This window comes from Triticum aestivum, chromosome 7A (assembly GCF_018294505.1).
Source record: "Triticum aestivum cultivar Chinese Spring chromosome 7A, IWGSC CS RefSeq v2.1, whole genome shotgun sequence".
NCBI classification, from domain to species: Eukaryota; Viridiplantae; Streptophyta; class Magnoliopsida; order Poales; family Poaceae; genus Triticum; species Triticum aestivum.
In genome coordinates, this window is record NC_057812.1 from 511616297 (window position 1) to 511636151 (window position 19855).

The following is a 19855-nucleotide window of genomic DNA, read 5'->3' on the forward strand; positions in this document are numbered from 1 at the left end:
AAATACTGGGATTAATAGCACCTGGTTTATTTGTTGTAGCAATCCGAAGGAAGGTGATTCCCAAAATTGGGACTCGCTCCGCACACCCATTGCCTGATGGGCGATAAAACGACGGCATGGCAATGCTGGTAAAGGTTGACTCGCCGAGGCAAAGCCCTCGGCCTAGCTAACGTGACGGAGCTGGTCGGCTAGTGACGCCGAAGTGTCCGGAGTAGGTTGATGAAGAGATGGCGAAGCCCCCGGTCCAGCCGAGATGTTGAAGCCTCGACGTCAGCCGGTGAGTAGAAGTAGGTCGGCGTGATGGACACCAGCTTGAAGAAGCAATAGTGCGGCCCTGTCGATGCAGGTCGTGACGTGGTCGATGCCGGCTTGATGAAGCGACCATGCGGCAATGTCGGTATGCCCACTCTGTGTAATCCATGGGGCGGCGATGTTGATGATGATTTATCCTTCGCGATGCCGGACTCTTGTTCGGCTTGCCGAGATGATGATCCGAAGAAGTTGAGCTCGGCTAAAGTGATGACGTGTCTAGCGCAGGTCGGCAGCCGTGGAGTAATATTGCCGGACTGGTTTGACACCAGCATGATGTTGAAGATCATATTCAAAAGATCTTAAAGTTAGTGAGATGTGTTCGGGAACAAAACACAATACCCCATACAAAACTTCCTTCAAAAGGGATGTCCGAAATCCCGTTCATAAAAAAGATGAACTCGGGTCGGATTCATTTTCGCGCAGAAAACAGATCCAAAAAGTGATGCACTAATAGGAAGGTTCTCGGAGTTTGGACGGTCGGATCAAGCTGAAATTTTGAGAGGTGGTAGATATAGGAATTCCGCAGCCGAGCAACGGTTGGATCTTCCAAAGGACGTCCGATCTAGAAGCTGTACACCACGCCCTAAACTCATCCAAATTCCCATCCAGATTTGATAGGGCTCCGGTATATCGTGGATTGCCAGAGATTCCTTCATCGAAACTCGACGGAATTTTCCAGGGTTGTTATAGACTCAATTCCACACAATTCCACCAAAGCAATCGTCAAAGCGATACTCGAGGAGGTGGTGGCGGCAGATACGAGTTCACTGTCCAAAAAAAACAACATGGTCGCTTGAGGGCAATGTTGACGTTGAGCCCCCGAGCTCCATAGATGGTTCCTCCGTGATCTTGATAGAGATCAGAGTTGATGTTTGATGAAGTCCCTCGTCTGAACATGGTGATCCGAACACGGGGCGCAATTCTTGGTCGAACCAAGGTGACCAGTCGAACTGGTGACGAAGACGCCGAAGTCGCAGTTGATCTGCAGGCGAGCCATCGATTCTTTTGTCGATCACCTAGCGGAACTCTCAATGAAAGCACCAATGTCGGTGTCAAAACCGGCGGATCTCGGGTAGGGGGTCCCGAACTATGCGTCTAGGCTGGATGGTAACAGGAGGCAAGGGACACGAAGTTTTACCCAGGTTCAGGCCCTCTCGATGGAGGTAAAACCCTACGTCCTGCTTGATTAATATTGATGATATGGGTAGTACAAGAGTAGATCTACCACGAGATCGAGGAGGCTAAACCCTAGAAGCTAGCCCACGGTATGATTGTTGATGTGTATGTTGTATCGACTAGCCTGGCCCTGGTTTATATAATGCACCAGAGGCCTAGGTTAACAAGAGTCCTAGCCGAATACGCCGGTGGGGAGAAGTCCTTGTCTTGATCGCCAAGTCTTTGTGGAATCTTCCTTATATGCAGCAGCTGTCCGAACTGGCCCATGAGTATACGGTCATGGGGGGCCTCGGCCCAATCTAATAGATCGGGAGACGACGTGGTGAGTACCTCCTAGTCCAGGACACCGTCATCGGGCCTTACCCAGCTGGGAGGGTTATACATAGAGTAACTGAGGGAGTCCTGGATTAGGGGGTCTCCGGATAGCCGGACTATATCCTTTGGCCGGACTGTTGGACTATGAAGATACAAGATTGAAGACTTCGTCCCGTGTCCGGATGGGACTCTCCTTGGCATGGAAGGCAAGGTTAGCAATACGGATATGTAGATCTCCTTCCTTGTAACCGACTTTGTGTAACCCTAGCCCCCTCCAGTGTCTATATAAACTGGAGCATTTTAGTCCATAGGACAACAATCATACCATAGGCTAGCTTCTAGTGTTTAGCCTCTACGATCTCGTGGTAGATCAACTCTTGTAATACTCATATCATCAAGATCAATCAAGCAGGAAGTAGGGTATTACCTCCATCGAGAGGGCCTGAACCTGGGTAAACATCGTGTCCCCCGCCTCCTGTTACCATCCGCCTTAGACGCATAGTTCGGGACCCCCTACCCGAGATCCGCCGGTTTTGACACCGACATTGGTGCTTTCATTGAGAGTTCCACTGTGTCGTCACTGTAAGGCTTGATGGCTCCTTCGATCATCGGTAACGATGCGGTCCAGGGTGAGGTTTTCCTCCCGGACGGATCTTCGTATTCGGTGGCTTCGCACTGCGGGCCAACTCACTTGGCCATCTGGAGCAGATCAAGAGCTACGCCCCTAGCAATCAGGTTAGGTTCAGAAACTTAAACTACACTGCCGACATCCGCGGAGACTTGATCTTCGACGGATTCGAGCCCATGTCAGGTGCGCCTCACGATCACGACGAGCATGATTTAGCTCTGCCGTCGGAGAGTGTTCGGGAGATCACACCTGCAACTACTCCGGCCTTCAATCCGGAGCAAATTGCACCATCCAAGGACAGGTGGATAGACCCCGCCATGGAGGCCGCATTCTTAGTGGCGATAGAGCCGGATACTGACTTCACCCCTTACGAGAGCCATGTTGCCGAACCACTGGATTCGTCTCCGGCCACGGACTCCGAGCCGCCTACGTCCATGCCTATCGAATCCGATTGGGCGCCGATTGATACGTCTCCAACGTATCTATAAGTTTTGATTGCTCCATGCTATATTATCTACTGTTTTGAATGTTTATGGTCTTTATTATACACTTTTATATCATTTTTGGGACTAACCTATTAACCTAGAGCCCAGTGCCAGTTTCTATTTTTACCCTCTTTTAGGGTTTCGAAGAAAAGGAAAATCAAACGGAGTCCAATTGACCTGAAACTTCACGGAACTCATTTATGGAAGGAAAGAAGCCCAGAAGACTTGGAGTGCACGCCAGGGGACTTACGAGGAGGTCACGAGGCAGGGGGGCCCCACCCCCTGGGCGCGCCCTCCACCCTCGTGGGCCCCTCGTGGCCCCCCTAACGTACTTCTTCCGCATATATATCTCCATATACCCTAAAAACATCCGGGAGCACAATAGATCGGGAGTTCCGCTGCCAGAAGCCTCCGTAGCCACCGAAAGCCAATCTAGACCCGTTCCGGCACCCTGCCGGAGAGGGCAATCCTTCTTAGGTGGCCATCTTCATCATCCCGGTGTTCTCCATGATGATGAGGGAGTAGTTCTCCCTCGGGGCTGAGGGTATGTACCAGTAGCTATGTGTTTGATCTCTCTCTCTCTCTCTCTCTCTCTCTCTCTCTCTCGTGTTCTTGAGATGATACGATCTTGATGTATCGCGAGCTTTGCTATTATATTTGGATCCTATGATGTTTCTTCCCCCCTCTACTCTCTTGTAATGAATTGAGTTTCCCCTTTGGAGTTATCTTATCGGATTGAGTCTTTAAAGATTTGAGAACACTTGATGTATGTCTTGCGTGGGATACCTGTGGTGACAATGGGGTATTCTATGATCCACTTGATGTATGTTTTGGTGATCAACTTGCGGGTTCCATGACCTTGGGAACCTATGCATAGGGGTTGTCACACGTTTTCGTCGTGATTCTCCGGTAGAAACTTTGGGGCACTCTTTGAGGTCCTTTGTGTTGGTTGAATAGATGAATCTGAGATTGTGTGATGCATATCGTATAATCATACCCACGGATACTTGAGGTGACATTGGAGTATCTAGGTGACATTAGGGTTTTGGTTGATTTGTGTCTTAAGGTGTTATTCTAGTACGGACTCTAGGGCTGTTTGTGACACTTATAGGAATAGCCCAATAGATTGATTGGAAAGAATAACTTTGAGCTGGTTTCGTACCCTACCATAATCTCTTCGTTCGTTCTCCGCTATTAGTGACTTTGGAGTGACTCTTTGTTGCATGTTGAGGGATAGTTATGTGGTCCAATTATGTTAGTGTTGTTGAGAGGACTTACACTAGTGAAAGTATGAACCCTAGGCCTTATTTCCTATCATTGCAATACCGTTTACGCTCACTTTTATCATTATTTACCTTTCTGTTTTTATATTTTCAGATTACAAAAACTATTATCTACTATCCATATTGCACTTGTATCACCATCTCTTCGCCGAACTAGTGCACCTACACCATTTACCATTGTATTGGGTGTGTTGGGGACACAAGAGACTCTTTGTTATTTGGTTGTAGGGTTGCTTGAGAGAGACCATCTTCATCCTACGCCTCCTACGGATTGATAAACCTTAGGTCATCCACTTGAGGGAAATTTCCTACTGTCCTACAAACCTCTGCACTTGGAGGCCCAACAACGTCTACAAGAAGAAGGTCGTGTAGTAGACATCAAGCTCATTTCTGGCGCCGTTGCCGGGGAGTCTGCGCAAAAGTCAACATACCAAGTACCCATCACAATCCCTATCTCCCGCATTACATTATTTTCCATTTGCCTCTCGTTTTCCTCTCCCCCACTTCACCCTTGCCGTTTTATTTGCCCTCTCTCTCTATTTGCCTCTTTTGCCATTTGCTTTTTGTTTTCTCGTGTGTTGGATTGCTTGTTTGCCGCGATGGCTCAAGATAATACTAAATTATGTGACTTCACCAATACCAATAATAATGATTTCCTTAGCACTCCGATTGCTCCTCTTACCGATGCTGAATCTTGTGAAATTAATACTGCTTTGTTGAATCTTGTCATGAAAGATCCGTTCTCCGGCCTTCCTAGTGAAGATGTCGCTACCTATCTTAATAGCTTCGTTGATTTGTGTGACATGCAAAAGAAGAAAGATGTCGATAATGATATTGTTAAATTGAAGCTATTTCCTTTTTTGCTTAGAGATCGTGCTAAAGCTTGGTTTTCGTCTTTGCCTAAAAATAGTATTGATTCATGGAACAAGTGCAAAGATGCTTTTATCTCTAAATATTTTCCTCCCGCTAAGATCATCTCTCTTAGAAATGAAATTATGAATTTTAAACAACTTGATCATGAACATGTTGCACAAGCTTGGGAGAGAATGAAATTAATGATACGTAATTGCCCTACTCATGGTTTAAATTTGTGGATGATTGTTCAGAATTTTTATGCTGGATTGAATTTTGCTTCTAGAAATCTTTTAGATTCGGCCGCGGGAGGCACTTTTATGGAAATCACTTTAGGAGAAGCTACTAAACTCCTAGATAATATTATGGTTAATTATTCTCAATGGCATACTGAAAGATCTACTAAAAAGGTGCATGCGATAGAAGAAATTAATGTTTTGAGTGGAAAGATGGATGAACTTATGAAATTATTTGCTAATAAGAGTGTTTCTTCTGATCCTAATGATGTGCCTTTGTCTATTTGATTGAGAATAATAATGATTCTATGGATGTGAATTTTGTTGGTAGGAACAATTTTGGTAACAACGCTTATCGAGGAAATTTCAATCCTAGGCCTTATCCTAGTAATCCCTCTAATAATTATGGTAATTCCTACAACAATTCTTATGGAAATTATAATAATATGCCCTCCGATTTTGAATCTAATATTAAAGAATTTATTTCTTCGCAAAAGAATTTTAATGCTACGATTGAAGAAAATTTGCTTAAGATTGATGATTTGGCTAGGAACGTTGATAGAATTGCTCTTGATGTTGATTCTTTGAAACTTAGATCTATTCCACCTAAGCATGATATCAATGAGTCTCTCAAAGACATGAGAATTTCCCTTGACGAGTGCAAAGAAAGAACCGCTAGGATGCGTGCTAAGAAAGATGCCTTTATAAAAGCGTGTTCTTCTAGTTCCTATGAAAATAATGATGAAGATCTAAAAGTTATTGATGTGTCCCCTATTAAATCTTTGTTTTGCAATATGAATATTGATAATGATGGGACTGAATATGATCCACCTTTACCTAGAAGGCGTTCTAAGAATTCGGAATTTTTTGATCTTGATGCTAAATTTGATAAATGTGGGATTGAAGAAATTAAAACCCTAGATGTTGCTAAACCCACTATTATGGATTTAAAGGAATTTAATTATAAAAATTTCTCTTTAATTGATTCTATTTCCTTGTTGCAATCCGTGCTAAAATCTCCTCACGCTTATAGTCAAAATAAAGCGTTTACTAAACATATCGTTGATGCCTTGATGCAATCTTATGAAGAAAAACTTGAATTGGAAGTTTCTATACCTAGAAAACTTTATGATGAGTGGGAACCAACTATTAAGATTAAAATTAAAAATTATGAGTTTTATGCTTTGTGTGATTTGGGTGCTAGTGTCTCTACTATTCCCAAAACTTTGTGTGATTTACTAGATTTTCGTGATTTTGATGATTTCTCTCTAAACTTGCATCTTGCGGATTCCACTATTAAGAAAACTATGGGAAGAATTAATGATGTTCTTATTGTTGCAAATAGGAATTACGTGCCCGTAGATTTTATCGTTCTTGATATAGATTGCAATCCTTCTTGCCCTATTATTCTTGGTAGACCTTTCCTTAGAACGGTTGGTGCAATTATTGATATGAAGCAAGGGAATATTAGATTTCAATTTACATTAAAAAGGGCATGGAACACTTCCCTAGAAATGAAATAAAATTACCATATGAATCTATCATGAGAGCCACTTATGGATTGCCTACCAAAGATGGCAATACCTAGATCTATTCTTGCTTGTTATGCCTAGCTAGGGGCGTTAAACGATAGCGCTTGTTGGGAGGCAACCCAATTTTATTTTTATTCCTTGATTTTTTCTCCTGTTTAGTAATAAATAAATTATTTAGACTCTGTTTTGGTTGTGTTTTTTGTGTTTAATTAGTGTTTGTGCCAAGTAGAACCGTTGGGAAGACTTGGGGAAAGTCTTGTTGAACTTGCTATAGAAAACAGAAACTTTAGCGCTCAAGATAACTGCTGTCATTTTTATTTGGAAAGTGCTATTTAGTTAATTAGTTTTCAATATCATTAATAGATAAATTCCTCAGGCCCAGCAATTTATTTTAGAATTTTATGAGTTCCAGAAGTATACGTTTGATCCAGATTACTACAGACTGTTCTGTTTTTGACAGATTCTATTTTTCGTGTGTTGTTTGCTTATTTTGATGAATCTATGGCTAGTAAAATAGTTTATAAACCATAGAGAAGTTGGAATACAGTAGGTTTAACACCAATATAAATAAAGAATGAGTTCATTATAGTACCTTTAGTGGTGATCTATTTTCTTATACTAACGGAGGTCACGAGTTTTCTACTTTAAGTTTTGTGTTGTGAAGTTTTCAAGTTTTGGGTAAAGATTTGATGGATTATGGAATAAGGAGTGGAAAGAGACTAAGCTTGGGGATGCCCAAGGCACCCCAAGGTAATATTCAAGGACAACCAAGAGCCTAAGCTTGGGATGCCCCGGAAGGCATCCCCTCTTTCGTCTTCGTTCATCGGTAACTTTACTTGGAGCTATATTTTTATTCACCACATGATATGTGTTTTGCTTGGAGAGTCAATTTATTTTGTTAGGATTTGCTTGATGTTATTTATAACAACGTTTTCCATCTTTTATTCCAATAAAAGTGGCATTGATAGTCTTTACTATGCCTATGTTACAAGTCTTCATGTTGCTGTTTGAAAACAGAAAGTTTACCGTTGTTGCAATAATTCCCTAGAAAAGTAAAAATGTGATAAAATGTTGAAACCTTTTGCATATTAAGATCTGATAAATTTAATACAGTGGGAATTTTCTATCATAATTTTTGGAGCTAGAGAAATATGGATGTTGCAGCATTCTTTACAGACTATCCTGTTTAGGCAGATTGCTGTTATGTTTGCATTGTTTGCATATGTTTGCTTCTTTAATGATTCTATTTGAGGAGAGGACTATTAAATATGCAGAGGAATTTAGTATGCAATGTTGAATAATAATTTTAGTGATTTTCTACAGTAGAGTATGATAAGGTTTTTGCAATGGTTTATACTAACTTATCTCATGAGTCCTTGTTGAGTTTTGTGTGGATGAAGCTTTTGAGATTTAGGGAGACCGTGATATGAGAGGAATTAAGGAGACACAAAATCTCAAGCTTGGTGATGCCCAAGGCATCCCAAGATAATATTTCAAGAAGTCTCAAGCATCTAAGCTTGGGGATGCCCCGGTTGGCATCCCACCTTTCTTCTTCAACAATTATCGGTTAGTTTCGGTTGATCCTAAGGTTTTGCTTCTTCACATGATGTTTGCGATTGTTAGATGTCATTTTATTTTGCTTTGCTTTCTGTTTGAATAGAATACCAAGATCTGAAATTATTAAATGTTAGAGAGTCTTCACATAGTTGCATAATTATTCGACTACTCATTGATCTTCACTTATATCTTTCAGAGTAGTTTGTCGTTTGCTCTAGTGCTTCACTTATATCTTTTTAGAGGATGGTGGTAGTTTTATTTTGAAGAAATAGATGAACTCTCATGCTTCACTTAGATTATTTTGAGAGTCTTAATAGCATGGTAATTCGCTTATAATCATAACATGCTAGGCATCCAAGAATAGTAAAAACTTTCATATAGAGTATTGAATACTAAGAGAAGTTTGATGCTTGATGATTGTTTTGAGATATGTAGGTAATAATATCAAAGTCGTGCTAGTTGAGTAGTTGTGAAATTGAGAAATGCTTGGGGAAGTTTGCAAGTCCCGTATCATGCACGTATGGTAAACGTTGTGTAACAAATTTGAAACATGAGGTGTTATTTGATTGTCCTCTTTATGAGTAGCAGCCGGGGATGAGCGATGGTCTTTTCCTACCAATCTATCCCCCTAGGAGCATGCGTGTAGTGCCGAGGTTTTTGATGACTTGTAGATTTTTGCAATAAGTATGTGAGTTCTTTATGACTAATGTTGAGTCCATGGATTATACACACTCTCACCCTTCCATCCTTGCTAGCCTCTTCGGTACCGTGCATTGCCCTTTCTCACATTGAGAGTTGGTGCAGACTTTGCCGGTGCATCCAAACCCCGTGATATGATACACTCTTTCACACATAAACCTCCTTATATCTTCCTCAAAACAGCCACCATACCTTCCTATTATGGCATTTCCATAGCCATTCCGAGATATATTGCCATGACACATTCATCATTGTCATATTGCTTAGCATGATCATGTAGTTGACACAGTATTTGTGGCAAAGCCACATCTCATAATTCTTTCATATATGTCACTCATGCATCATCGCAATCCCGGTACACCGCCGGAGGCATTCATATAGAGTCATAATTTGTTCTAGTATCGAGTTGTAATCATTGAGTTGTAAATAAATAGAAGTGTGATGATCATCATTTTTAGAGCATTGTTCCAAGTGAGGAATAAAAAAAGAGAAAGGCATAAAAAAAGAGAAGCCCCCCCCCCAAAAAAAAGAGAAAGGCCATAAAAAAGGAAAGGCCCAAAAAAATGAGAGAAAAAGAGAGAAGGGACAATGCTATTATCCTTTTACCACACTTGTGCTTCAAAGTAGCACCATGATCTTCATAGTAGAGAGTCTCTTGTTGTGTCACTTTCATATACTAGTGGGAATTTTCATTATAGAACTTGGCTTGTATATTCCAACAATGGGCCTCCTCAAGTGCCCTAGGTCTTCGTGAGCAAGCAAGTTGGATGCACACCCACTAGTTTCTTTTGTTGAGCTTTCATACATTTATAGCTCTAGTGCATCCGTTGCATGGCAATCCCTACTCCTTGCATTAACATCAATCGGTGGGCATCTCCATAGCCCATTGATTAGCCTCGTTGATGTGAGAGTTTCTCCTTTTTGTCTTCTCCACATAACCCCTTCATTATTCTATTCCACCCATAGTGCTATATCCATGGCTCGCGCTCATGTATTGCGTGAAAGTTTATAGGTTTGAGATTACTAAAATATGAAACAATTGCTTGGCATGTCACCGGGGTTGTGCATGATGAGAGCATTCTTGTGTGACGAAAATGAAACATGACTAAACTATATGATTTTGTACGGATGAACTTTCTTTGGCCATGTTATTTTGAGAAGACATAATTGCTTAGTTAGTATGCTTGAAGTATTATTATTTTTATGTCAATATGAACTTTTGTCTTGAATCTTATGGATCTGAAATTCATGCCACAATTAAGAAGAATTACATTGAAATTATGCCAAGTAGCACTCCGCATCAAAAATTCCATTTTTATCATTTACCTACTCGAGGACGAGCATGAATTAAGCTTGGGGATGCTTGATACGTCTCCAACGTATCTATAATTTTTGATTGCTCCATGCTATATTATCTACTGTTTTGAATGTTTATGGGCTTTATTATACACTTTTATATCATTTTTGGGACTAACCTATTAACCCAGAGCCCAGTGCCAGTTTCTGTTTTTACCCTGTTTTAGGGTTTCGAAGAAAAGGAAAATCAAACGGAGTCCAATTGACCTGAAACTTCATGGAACTCATTTTTGGAAGAAAAGAAGCCCAGAAGACTTGGAGTGCATGCCAGGGGACTTACGAGGATGTCACATCCCTAGCTTCTGGTGCTGCCTAGTGTTTGCATCATGTTTAAATTTTGAAACTTGAGCTGAGGAAATTTGGAAGCCTCAAAAACCTTAAATAAAAGAAGGGCAAAAACCCTAAAATCTCATTCATTGTTCCAAAATGCTCTTCTTAAATGTTTGATAATTTTTGGCAAGGGTTCTGGTCCCAACCAAAATATTGAACATTTTTAAGGATTTACTTTTGGGACTTTGAATTTAAATCATTAGCTATTTGAATTTGAATTATATTCATATAATTAGAATATAATTTCAAATACCCCTGAAATATTTTATGAGCTTTTGGAAAAGTCCATCTAGCAAAATAAAAATATTCAGAGGAGTTTTTGGCATTGTTTGAATTTGATTTAATTCAAAACAGTGGCAAAACAAATTTAAAAAAATAGAAAACAAACAGAAAATAAAACAGAGCACTCACCTGTAACTTACCTGGCATTCTAGCCACCTGGCGGCCCATCTGAGCTGGCCGGCCCAGCCCACCTCCTCCTCTCTGTCGTCTTCCTCCCCCTCGCCCCGAAGCTGCTCGGTGGCGGGCGTCGACGCCGCCCCGGCCACCTCCTGCTTGCCGCTTCGCCCTGGCCTCTTCGGGTGACGCCACGCAGCCCCCTCGCTCCTCTCTCTCACTCTCTCCCGACCCCTGCTCCATTCTCTGCTCTCCCCCTCTCGCGCCCGAGCGTGCTCGTCGCCGCCGTCCACTGCCACCACGGCCACCGGGCCTCCCTCGCTTCCCCGACTAGCCCACAAGCTCCGCCACTCCGTCCTCGACCCACCTCACCGAGCCACGCCCCTCCAGAAGCCCCCGAACGACCTCACCGGGCTCGTCTTCCACCTCGGACCCGCCGGCCATCACCGTCAAATTCGTCGGCTCCAGACCGTCCCCGACCTCGCCGAGCGTTCCGTCGTCATCGCCGTGAGCTCCTGCTCCTGCTCCCCCTCTCCGCTCTCTCTCTTGCACGCCGTAGCTGCCGCACCACATCCAACCGCATGCGCTGCCGCCCGCACTCGTCGCCGGTGATGCTCCGGTGACCATTTGGTCCCGGGCATGCGCCCAACGCGCTCCCCGCATCACCTAGAGCCTCAGTGGCATCTTGCCGCGCTCGTTTGCGCACCGCAGCCCCATCCCCACTTGCACCCGAGCTTCGGCCGCCGCCGAGCTCATCGCCGGCACCACTCCGGCCACTTCTCGGCCGCGCCACCACCACAGTTGGATGCGGACGAGCGTCCGCATCCCGAAGCTGTGCTCCGCGCGCCAAACCGAGCCCTGTGGGCAAAACCCGAGGCTCGCCACCGCGGCTGGCCTCGCCGGCGTCAAGCCGCCGGTGGGTTTGACCCACTTTGACCACGGCGGGACCCCCCCTGTGTCCATGACAGGTGGGGCCCAGCCCTGTTAGCTAATTAGGATTAGCACTAATCGAATTAGTTAAACTAATTACCCCCTGCTGACACTGACAGTGGGCCCCGTGGCTATTAATTTGATTAGTTAGAGTTAATTAACTCTGTTAGTCACCTGAGTCACTGACCAGTGGGCCCCACTGGTCAGGTTTGACCTGGACCCGCCTAGTTGACCTGCTGACATCAGCATGACCTAGTGCTGACGCAATAAATCATTTTCTGGATTTATTTTAATTCAGGAAATTCCAGAAAATTGTATAAACTTCTAAAATTCATAGAAAATCAACCGTAACTCCAAATGAAATAATTTATATATGAAAAATTATCAGAAAAATTCAAGGAATCCATCTGTACCATTTTCATGCATGTTTGAACAATGTTTGTCCTCTGTTTTGGACAAAACAAATAAAGGGCATTTAAATAACCATATATGGAGTTGGAATTTGAATCATGTATTCAAACCAACTTCATTTAAATCATAGCTAAGTGCATTAACCCAAAACACATTCATATTGCCATGTCATAGCATGCATCATATTGTCGCATTGCATTGATTGTGTTTTTCCTTGTTTGCCGGTAATTGTCCCCTCTCGATAGACGTGTACCGGCGATGTGATCGATGACACTGACGAAGAGCTATATTATCTTCAGAATTTCCAGGCAAGCAAAACCCCCTTGTTCATTCCGATAAAATCCCACTCTCTTGCTCCTGCTCTCTTTTACTGCATTAGGACAACAACGACATATTTGTTACTTGCTGCGGTAGCTGAACCTTTTATCCTCTGCATGACCTGTCATTGCCACAGTAAATAGATGAAACCCACTAGCATGAGTAGGAGTGTTTGAGCCCTGATGTGCCTACTCATTCATGTTTGTTTGTCATGCCTGCTATTGCTTAGAGTTGAGTTAGGTCTGATTCATCGGGGATGAATCAGAAGTGTGTGAACATGTCCTACTGTTGAGAGCTAAGTGTGTGAACACGATTTGGTAAAGGTAGCGGTGAGAGGCCATGTAGGAGTACATGGTGGGTTGTCTCATTGCAGCCGTCCTCAGGAACTGAGTTTTGTGTTTGTGATCCATGACCACCTACTACCACACATTGGAATGCTTAAGTGCCCCTCTCGACTTATTAATCAACTTGATCTCTGTCCAGGAGTTGCAACTAGTTTCTGGTGTTTGTAGGTAGTGTTAGTAGTCTACCAAGTGGCACCCGGTACAGGTGGGCTTGGGACAGACTAGGCACAGTGGCACGGTGTACCAAGTAGCACCCGGATGGTGGGCTTGGGAACCCTGCTCACATCGTTTGGGGCCGTGAGCGACACCCCGGCCGGATCTCCTTGCGGATGGAACCCGAATAGGCTATAAACCTGGACTAGAGACTTGTTCGGTTAGTCAGGTCGTGACCGACTCCCTCGCCCGGCTTCCGCTTGAAGGTTGCCGAGGTACATGACGTGTACAAGGCGATAAGTGGCGGGAGCGTGTGTGAAGAAGTACACCCCTGCAGGGTTATCATTATCTATTCGAATAGCCGGATTCCTCGGATATGGAAACTTGGACCCCTTGCATAATTCATAGACAAGTGAAAGTGGATACTCTAAAATACGCTAGATAAGCGTGAGTGCTATGGATGGCGTTCTCGTAGGGAAACGAGAGCGGATCCATAGTGGTGTATTGGTTGGTGAATATGTGGACTCGTGTGCGCCACCTCAAAAGAGTTACTTGCAGTCGTAGTTCAGGATAGCCACCGAGTCAAAGCTGGCTTGCTGCAGTTAAACCCCACCATCCCCTTGTTGATAATGATGCATATGTAGTTAGATCTGATGTAAGTCTTGCTGGGCACATTTGTACTCACGTTTGCCTATTTTATGTTTTTGCAGAGAGACTTCAGTCTCACTAGTAGTTTCGCGTGGACTTCGACGTTTAGCTTGTTACGTCAGCTACGATCTTGTGCCTCGGCAGGATTTGGTAGATAGTCAGGCTTTCAGCCTTTTTCATTTATAGATGTCTATACTCAGACATGGTAAGCTTCCGCATGTGCTTTGATTTGTATGCTCTGAATGTTGGGTCATGAGACCCATGTTTGTAATATCTCGCTCCTCGGAGCCTATTGAATAAACTACTTGAGTCGTAGAGTCATTTTGTGATGCCATGTTGTATTGCACATATCGAGCATATTGTGTGTATGTTATTGAAATGCTTGGTATGTGTGGGATCTGACTATCTAGTTGTTTATCTTTAGTAGCCTCTCTTACCGGGAAATGTCTCCTAGTGTTTCCACCGAGCCATGGTAGCTTGCTACTGCTCCGGAACACTTAGGCTGGCCGGCATGTGTCCTTCTTCGTTCCTGTGTCTGTCCCTTCGGGGAAATGTCACGCGATGAATACCGGAGTCCTGTTAGCCCGCTACAGCCCGGTTCACCGGAGTCCTGCTAGCCCAGTGCTACAGCCTAGATTCACTCGCTGATGACCGACACGTTCGATGCTGGGTCATGAATGCCTGTCCCTGTAAGTTTGTGCCACTTTGAGTTTACGACTAGCCATGTCAGCCCGGGCTCCTTATCATATGGATGCTAGCGACACTGTCATATACGTGTGCCAAAAGGCGCAAATGGTCCCGGGTAAAGGTAAGGCGACACCCGTGGGAATACCGTGCGTGAGGCCGCAAAGTGATATGAGGTGTTACATGCTAGATCGATGCGGCATTGAGTCGGGGTCCTGATAGCATTGGTATCAGAGCTTGACTGCCTGTAGGATTACCAAGCCAAACTGGTCGAAGTTGTGTCTAGAAATGCTTTAGTTATGTAAGGGAATTGTTTGTGGGATGGAACGTAAGGCTCTTTTTACTCCTTATACCTCATGGCCTTCTGATCCGAGTCATCATCTTCTTTCCTACGGGGTTAAGGAACTAGGATTTCTCTTCTTCTATCAGGATCATGTGTTACTAATCCGTAGACTTATAAGATTGTTGGATTTAAGCTTGAGTTCAGTTCCTACTACTTCTGTATGTTAACTGTTGATCTCCAAACCTTGATATTGTGCCTCTGAGTGGCTATGCCACCATTTTTGTAGCATGTTTCAAATCTTTTTGAGCATTTACAGCCGTTATGCTGTCCGAGTCATCTCAGGTCTCTAAACAGTCTGATGCACTTGCAAATTCCTTCCTCCCGTTTCAATGTTCCTTGGGGCCAGATTAACCACACTAATCAGTGAGTTGAGGTACTCTGTTACCTTGACATATATGTTGGAGATATTATTATGACCCTAGGTGTCTTAGGGGATCATCTAGTAATTTAGCCATGATTTGTGTTCCCAGTGTGATGATTCTGGCCATCATTCTCGAAAGCATCCCGTGATGCTACTTAGTAATAGGTATTCTATTCCTGGGTTCTTGAACCCGAGATTCACTCTACCTACTTCATGTTGATAGTAATTGCTAGTGCCTTTAGGATATTAGTAACCTTTGCGATAGTCCTTGAAGTCCGTGGTATCTTCTTCTTCCAAATACCATGAACTACTTATGGCAGAAGTTCCTCGTTGAACTGAAATATCACAACAGGATTATTCTTGATGAGTTCTCCATTATATATTGTGGCTCTGCCAGTTCTACCTTTCTGCATGGGTTATCCGAAACAAATATGTTGAACTTTGCTCGACATGCTAAACCATGCATCCACAACTCAGAAAATCGTATGTTCCTTTGAGTTGTCCCTCTGTAGTTGTATTTTGATCCTTGTCTATCAGTTGATAGTCAAGTTGATGTCGTGCATTCGTGTTCACCGATGCTCGTTATTCTTGTGGTCTGTTAAGCCATTCTATTCAGGATGACTAGGAGAAATGAACTCCAGTACATCATCCATATCTAGGATTGGGTCAAAGAAGTTGTGCTCCGCAGAACAAATTGCTAATCCAGCCTTTGCTCTGTTCTACCTTGGAGTATTACCATCTTTTATATCGGGATTGTTATAGGAATTGCACACCCTCCTATGAACTCTCGGTAGTGATACTTCTCACCATCGTTAGTCATTTCTCGGTCCCCGTGTTGTTGAACCGGAATGCCGACAAGTGAATCGTGATGTGTGAAATCAATACTCCTAGCAACCTTGTTGCTTAGTAGTTAAAGGGCAATAATTTCATTCTTAGCGTGTTGGTTTTTGAATCATCATTCTAAGACTGATTGTGCTACCTAGTCCTTATTTCGGTGCACCCTTCGATTGATGAGTTAGGATCTTGTCAAGTCCTCACTCATTTGATCATATCGTCTTGCCCTCAAAAGTGAGATTGTTCTCGAGCTTAGTAACATATCGGTGGATCGTGATTTTCCGAATATCTTCTCGGAAGTGTTACCAGGTTATCACCTGACTGTTATGTTGAGCTCGTGATCAAGTTGGTTTATCCTGTAAACCACCCTTTCTCCAAGAATCTGTGTTGGGTACCCCTGAGCTAGTTGGCTAAGATGAACAACAACTTGGAGAATTGGAAGATAAAAGCTTGTCCGATCTAGTTCATCTTAAGGGATATCTTGTGTGTGTGCGTGTGTGTTGAACAAAGATGACATCTTCATTGATTGATCCTCGTGGTCAACGGCTGGATCTATTATCTTATCCAATCTTTGATTTGAGTATGGGCTATCGTCAAATCAAATCAGAACCAACGATATTCGTAATGTTGTCTTACTCATGGTTGATTCCTCGAGCATACACCATTACATCTTTTGGTCTGACCAATGCTATCACATTGTTCACATAACGGTGGAAGTCCAGTGATATGGAAATTCTGATGAGTTGCTGTTGAGCCATCAGCGGCATTTTGTCTCCCCCATGATTCATGTTGAACATCAACCTAGTGTTGGAAACTTTGTAAGCAATGCCTTCGTGTTCCATTCATGAAGCCTATGCTTGGATGGAAGAAGTGACTTCCTCTAATTCATGTGCATTTGGTGCAAGTTGCCGCCGTGGGTTTGAGAAAGGTTTGTTTTGTTTCCTCTGGAATCGTCCCAAGTCAGTCATGCATGTGCAAGTATACTATGGTCTGGTAGATTAATTACCTCCACTCCATATGTATTCCGTAGCACCCCAAGCCACTGACTGATTTGTTCAGGAAAAGGAGTTAAGTGTTAATCCATGGTAACGCACAAGACTCTAATATCCCCGATGATGGTTCCCTACCAGAACTCGGTAGTGTTTTATTGCAAGACTACCATGTGATCATGTTTGTCTGGGACAACGTGCTCACATGTGTGTAGCAGAACCAGCTCATGTTTTCGAGCTTGCTATCATAGTTCATTTTCCGAGAATCTCGCAACGTCATCTCATCGATTTGTGTTGCAAACTTTCATTTTTCTTCCTAGACTCGATGAGTCTGGAATATCCTGAGACCAACCAGATCTGAATCTCAGGCAAATATGATGGTTTGGAACATTTCCCAAGAACTATAATAATGGTCTCTCTGTAACCGGTAAAGTGGATGTCGTGGCCAGCACCACCCAGCCGAAAGACCTATTATTGTAGTATATCTTGATTGAAGAAGTTGGCCACCTCCCCATAAGGATTTCGTAGGATTTACCTCCCTAGTTGTGCCTTATGATTTTTGTGTTTCCGAAGTCCGACCTTTACTTGATGTTCTAGATACCAGACCAATTCTATGAATGGGTTACACTAGCACATCAAGGAGAACATTAGAAGCGGAGTGCTAAATGTCTCTCGGTCGATCATCCAGATTTTGTTTCCTTGGCCTCGCTAAGGTGAAATCTGAGAAGGTGTTATCTTCCTTTGCATCTGCATCATCCATCATTAGCCATCACGGTAGTATGTTGTGTTGTCAGCACCCTTGACACGGATGTTGATAAAACCTTGATGATTGTGGAAATGCTCAAGTTCTTAAGAGCACACGCAAGTGCTAGGTTTGATCGTCGGCATTAACTGTATAGTGCTCTCAGTTCCTCGATTATGCTATGACCTTTTCAAACAGTGAATTCACTCTCTGTTGTTGGGTTCTTCCCTAGTTACCAGAATCATTCCCAGCATTTGCATTTTGTTCCCAGCTTGCACCGCCAATGTGCCATTCTACCACGGGTCTCTTCCATTTCCTGTGATAAGCAAATTCATCCCTTACATTGTCTTCAACAAGGTAATCCACATCATCCAAGTCCGAGTATGCCATTCTACCGACCCCCGCCAATCGATTGCTGTGATTTGCCTTAGGCTGGTATGAAGAGTTTCAATGATCTTTGAATCAAAGGTAATTCTTTTTGCCACTTAAGGGGATATATCTTCGAGTCACCTTCCCTAAGGTGCATCATTATGGTGTCATGTCAACTTAACTCCTCGCTACGTTGACAACCGTTCACCACCCTCTTAGGTGTGGAATTGTTGCCTACCTAGTAAACCTTCGTCATCCGTTTCACTCCATCCCTCTAGATGTGTGCTTCGTCTCTCAGCTCAAGAGAGGTTGCTATGTCTCATTCCGTGAGTTAATCCTGAGTTGTTCGACCTTCGGGAAGATTGATCCTTCTAGAGTTCCCTTCTCCTCTCGTTGTCATGATTGGCTGGAGTTCTCAGAGCAAGACGACAAGACAAGATGGTGATTGAATCAACGTTCATTTGAAGTGCAACCTGGATCGTGAAGATTATACTAGTTTGCGTTTCCCCTTCATCTTACCCTACGCTTGAATCTCGAGACGAGATTCTTGTTTAGTGGGGGTGAGTTGTCACATCCCTAGCTTCTAGTGCTGCCTAGTGTTTGCATCATGTTTAAATTTTGAAACTTGAGCTGAGGAAATTTGGAAGCCTCAAAAACCTTAAATAAAAGAAGGGCAAAAACCCTAAAATCTCATTCATTGTTCCAAAATGCTCTTCTTAAATGTTTGATAATTTTTGGCAAGGGTTCTGGTCCCAACCAAAATATTGAACATTTTTAAGGATTTATTTTTGGGACTTTGAATTTAAATCATTAGCTATTTGAATTTGAATTATATTCATATAATTAGAATACAATTTCAAATACCCCTGAAATATTTTATGAGCTTTTGGAAAAGTCCATCTAGCAAAATAAAAATATTCAGAGGAGTTTTTGGCATTGTTTGAATTGATTTTAATTCAAAACAGTGGCAAAACAAATTTAAAAAAAATAAAACAGAACAGAAAATAAAACAGAGCACTCACCTGTAACTTACCTGGCATTCTAGCCACCTGGCGGCCCATCTGAGCTGGCCGGCCCAGCCCACCTCCTCCTCTCTGTCGTCTTCCTCCCCCTCGCCCCGAAGCTGCTCGGTGGCGAGCGCCGACGCCGCCCCGGCCACCTCCTGCTTGCCGCTTCGCCCTGGCCTCTTCGGGTGACGCCACGCAGCCCCCTCGCTCCTCTCTCTCACTCTCTCCCGACCCCTGCTCCCTTCTCTGCTCTCCCCCTCTCGCGCCCGAGCGCGCTCGTCGCCGCCGTCCACTGCCACCACGGCCACCGGGCCTCCCTCGCTTCCCCGACTAGCCCACAAGCTCCGCCACTCCGTCCTCGACCCACCTCACCGAGCCACGCCCCTCCAGAAGCCCCCGAACGACCTCACCGGGCTCGTCTTCCACCTCGGACCCGCCGGCCATCACCGTCAAATTCGTCGGCTCCGGACTGTCCCCGACCTCGCCGAGCGTTCCGTCGTCATCGCCGTGAGCTCCTGCTCCTGCTCCCCCTCTCCGCTCTCTCTCTCTCGCACGCCGTAGCTGC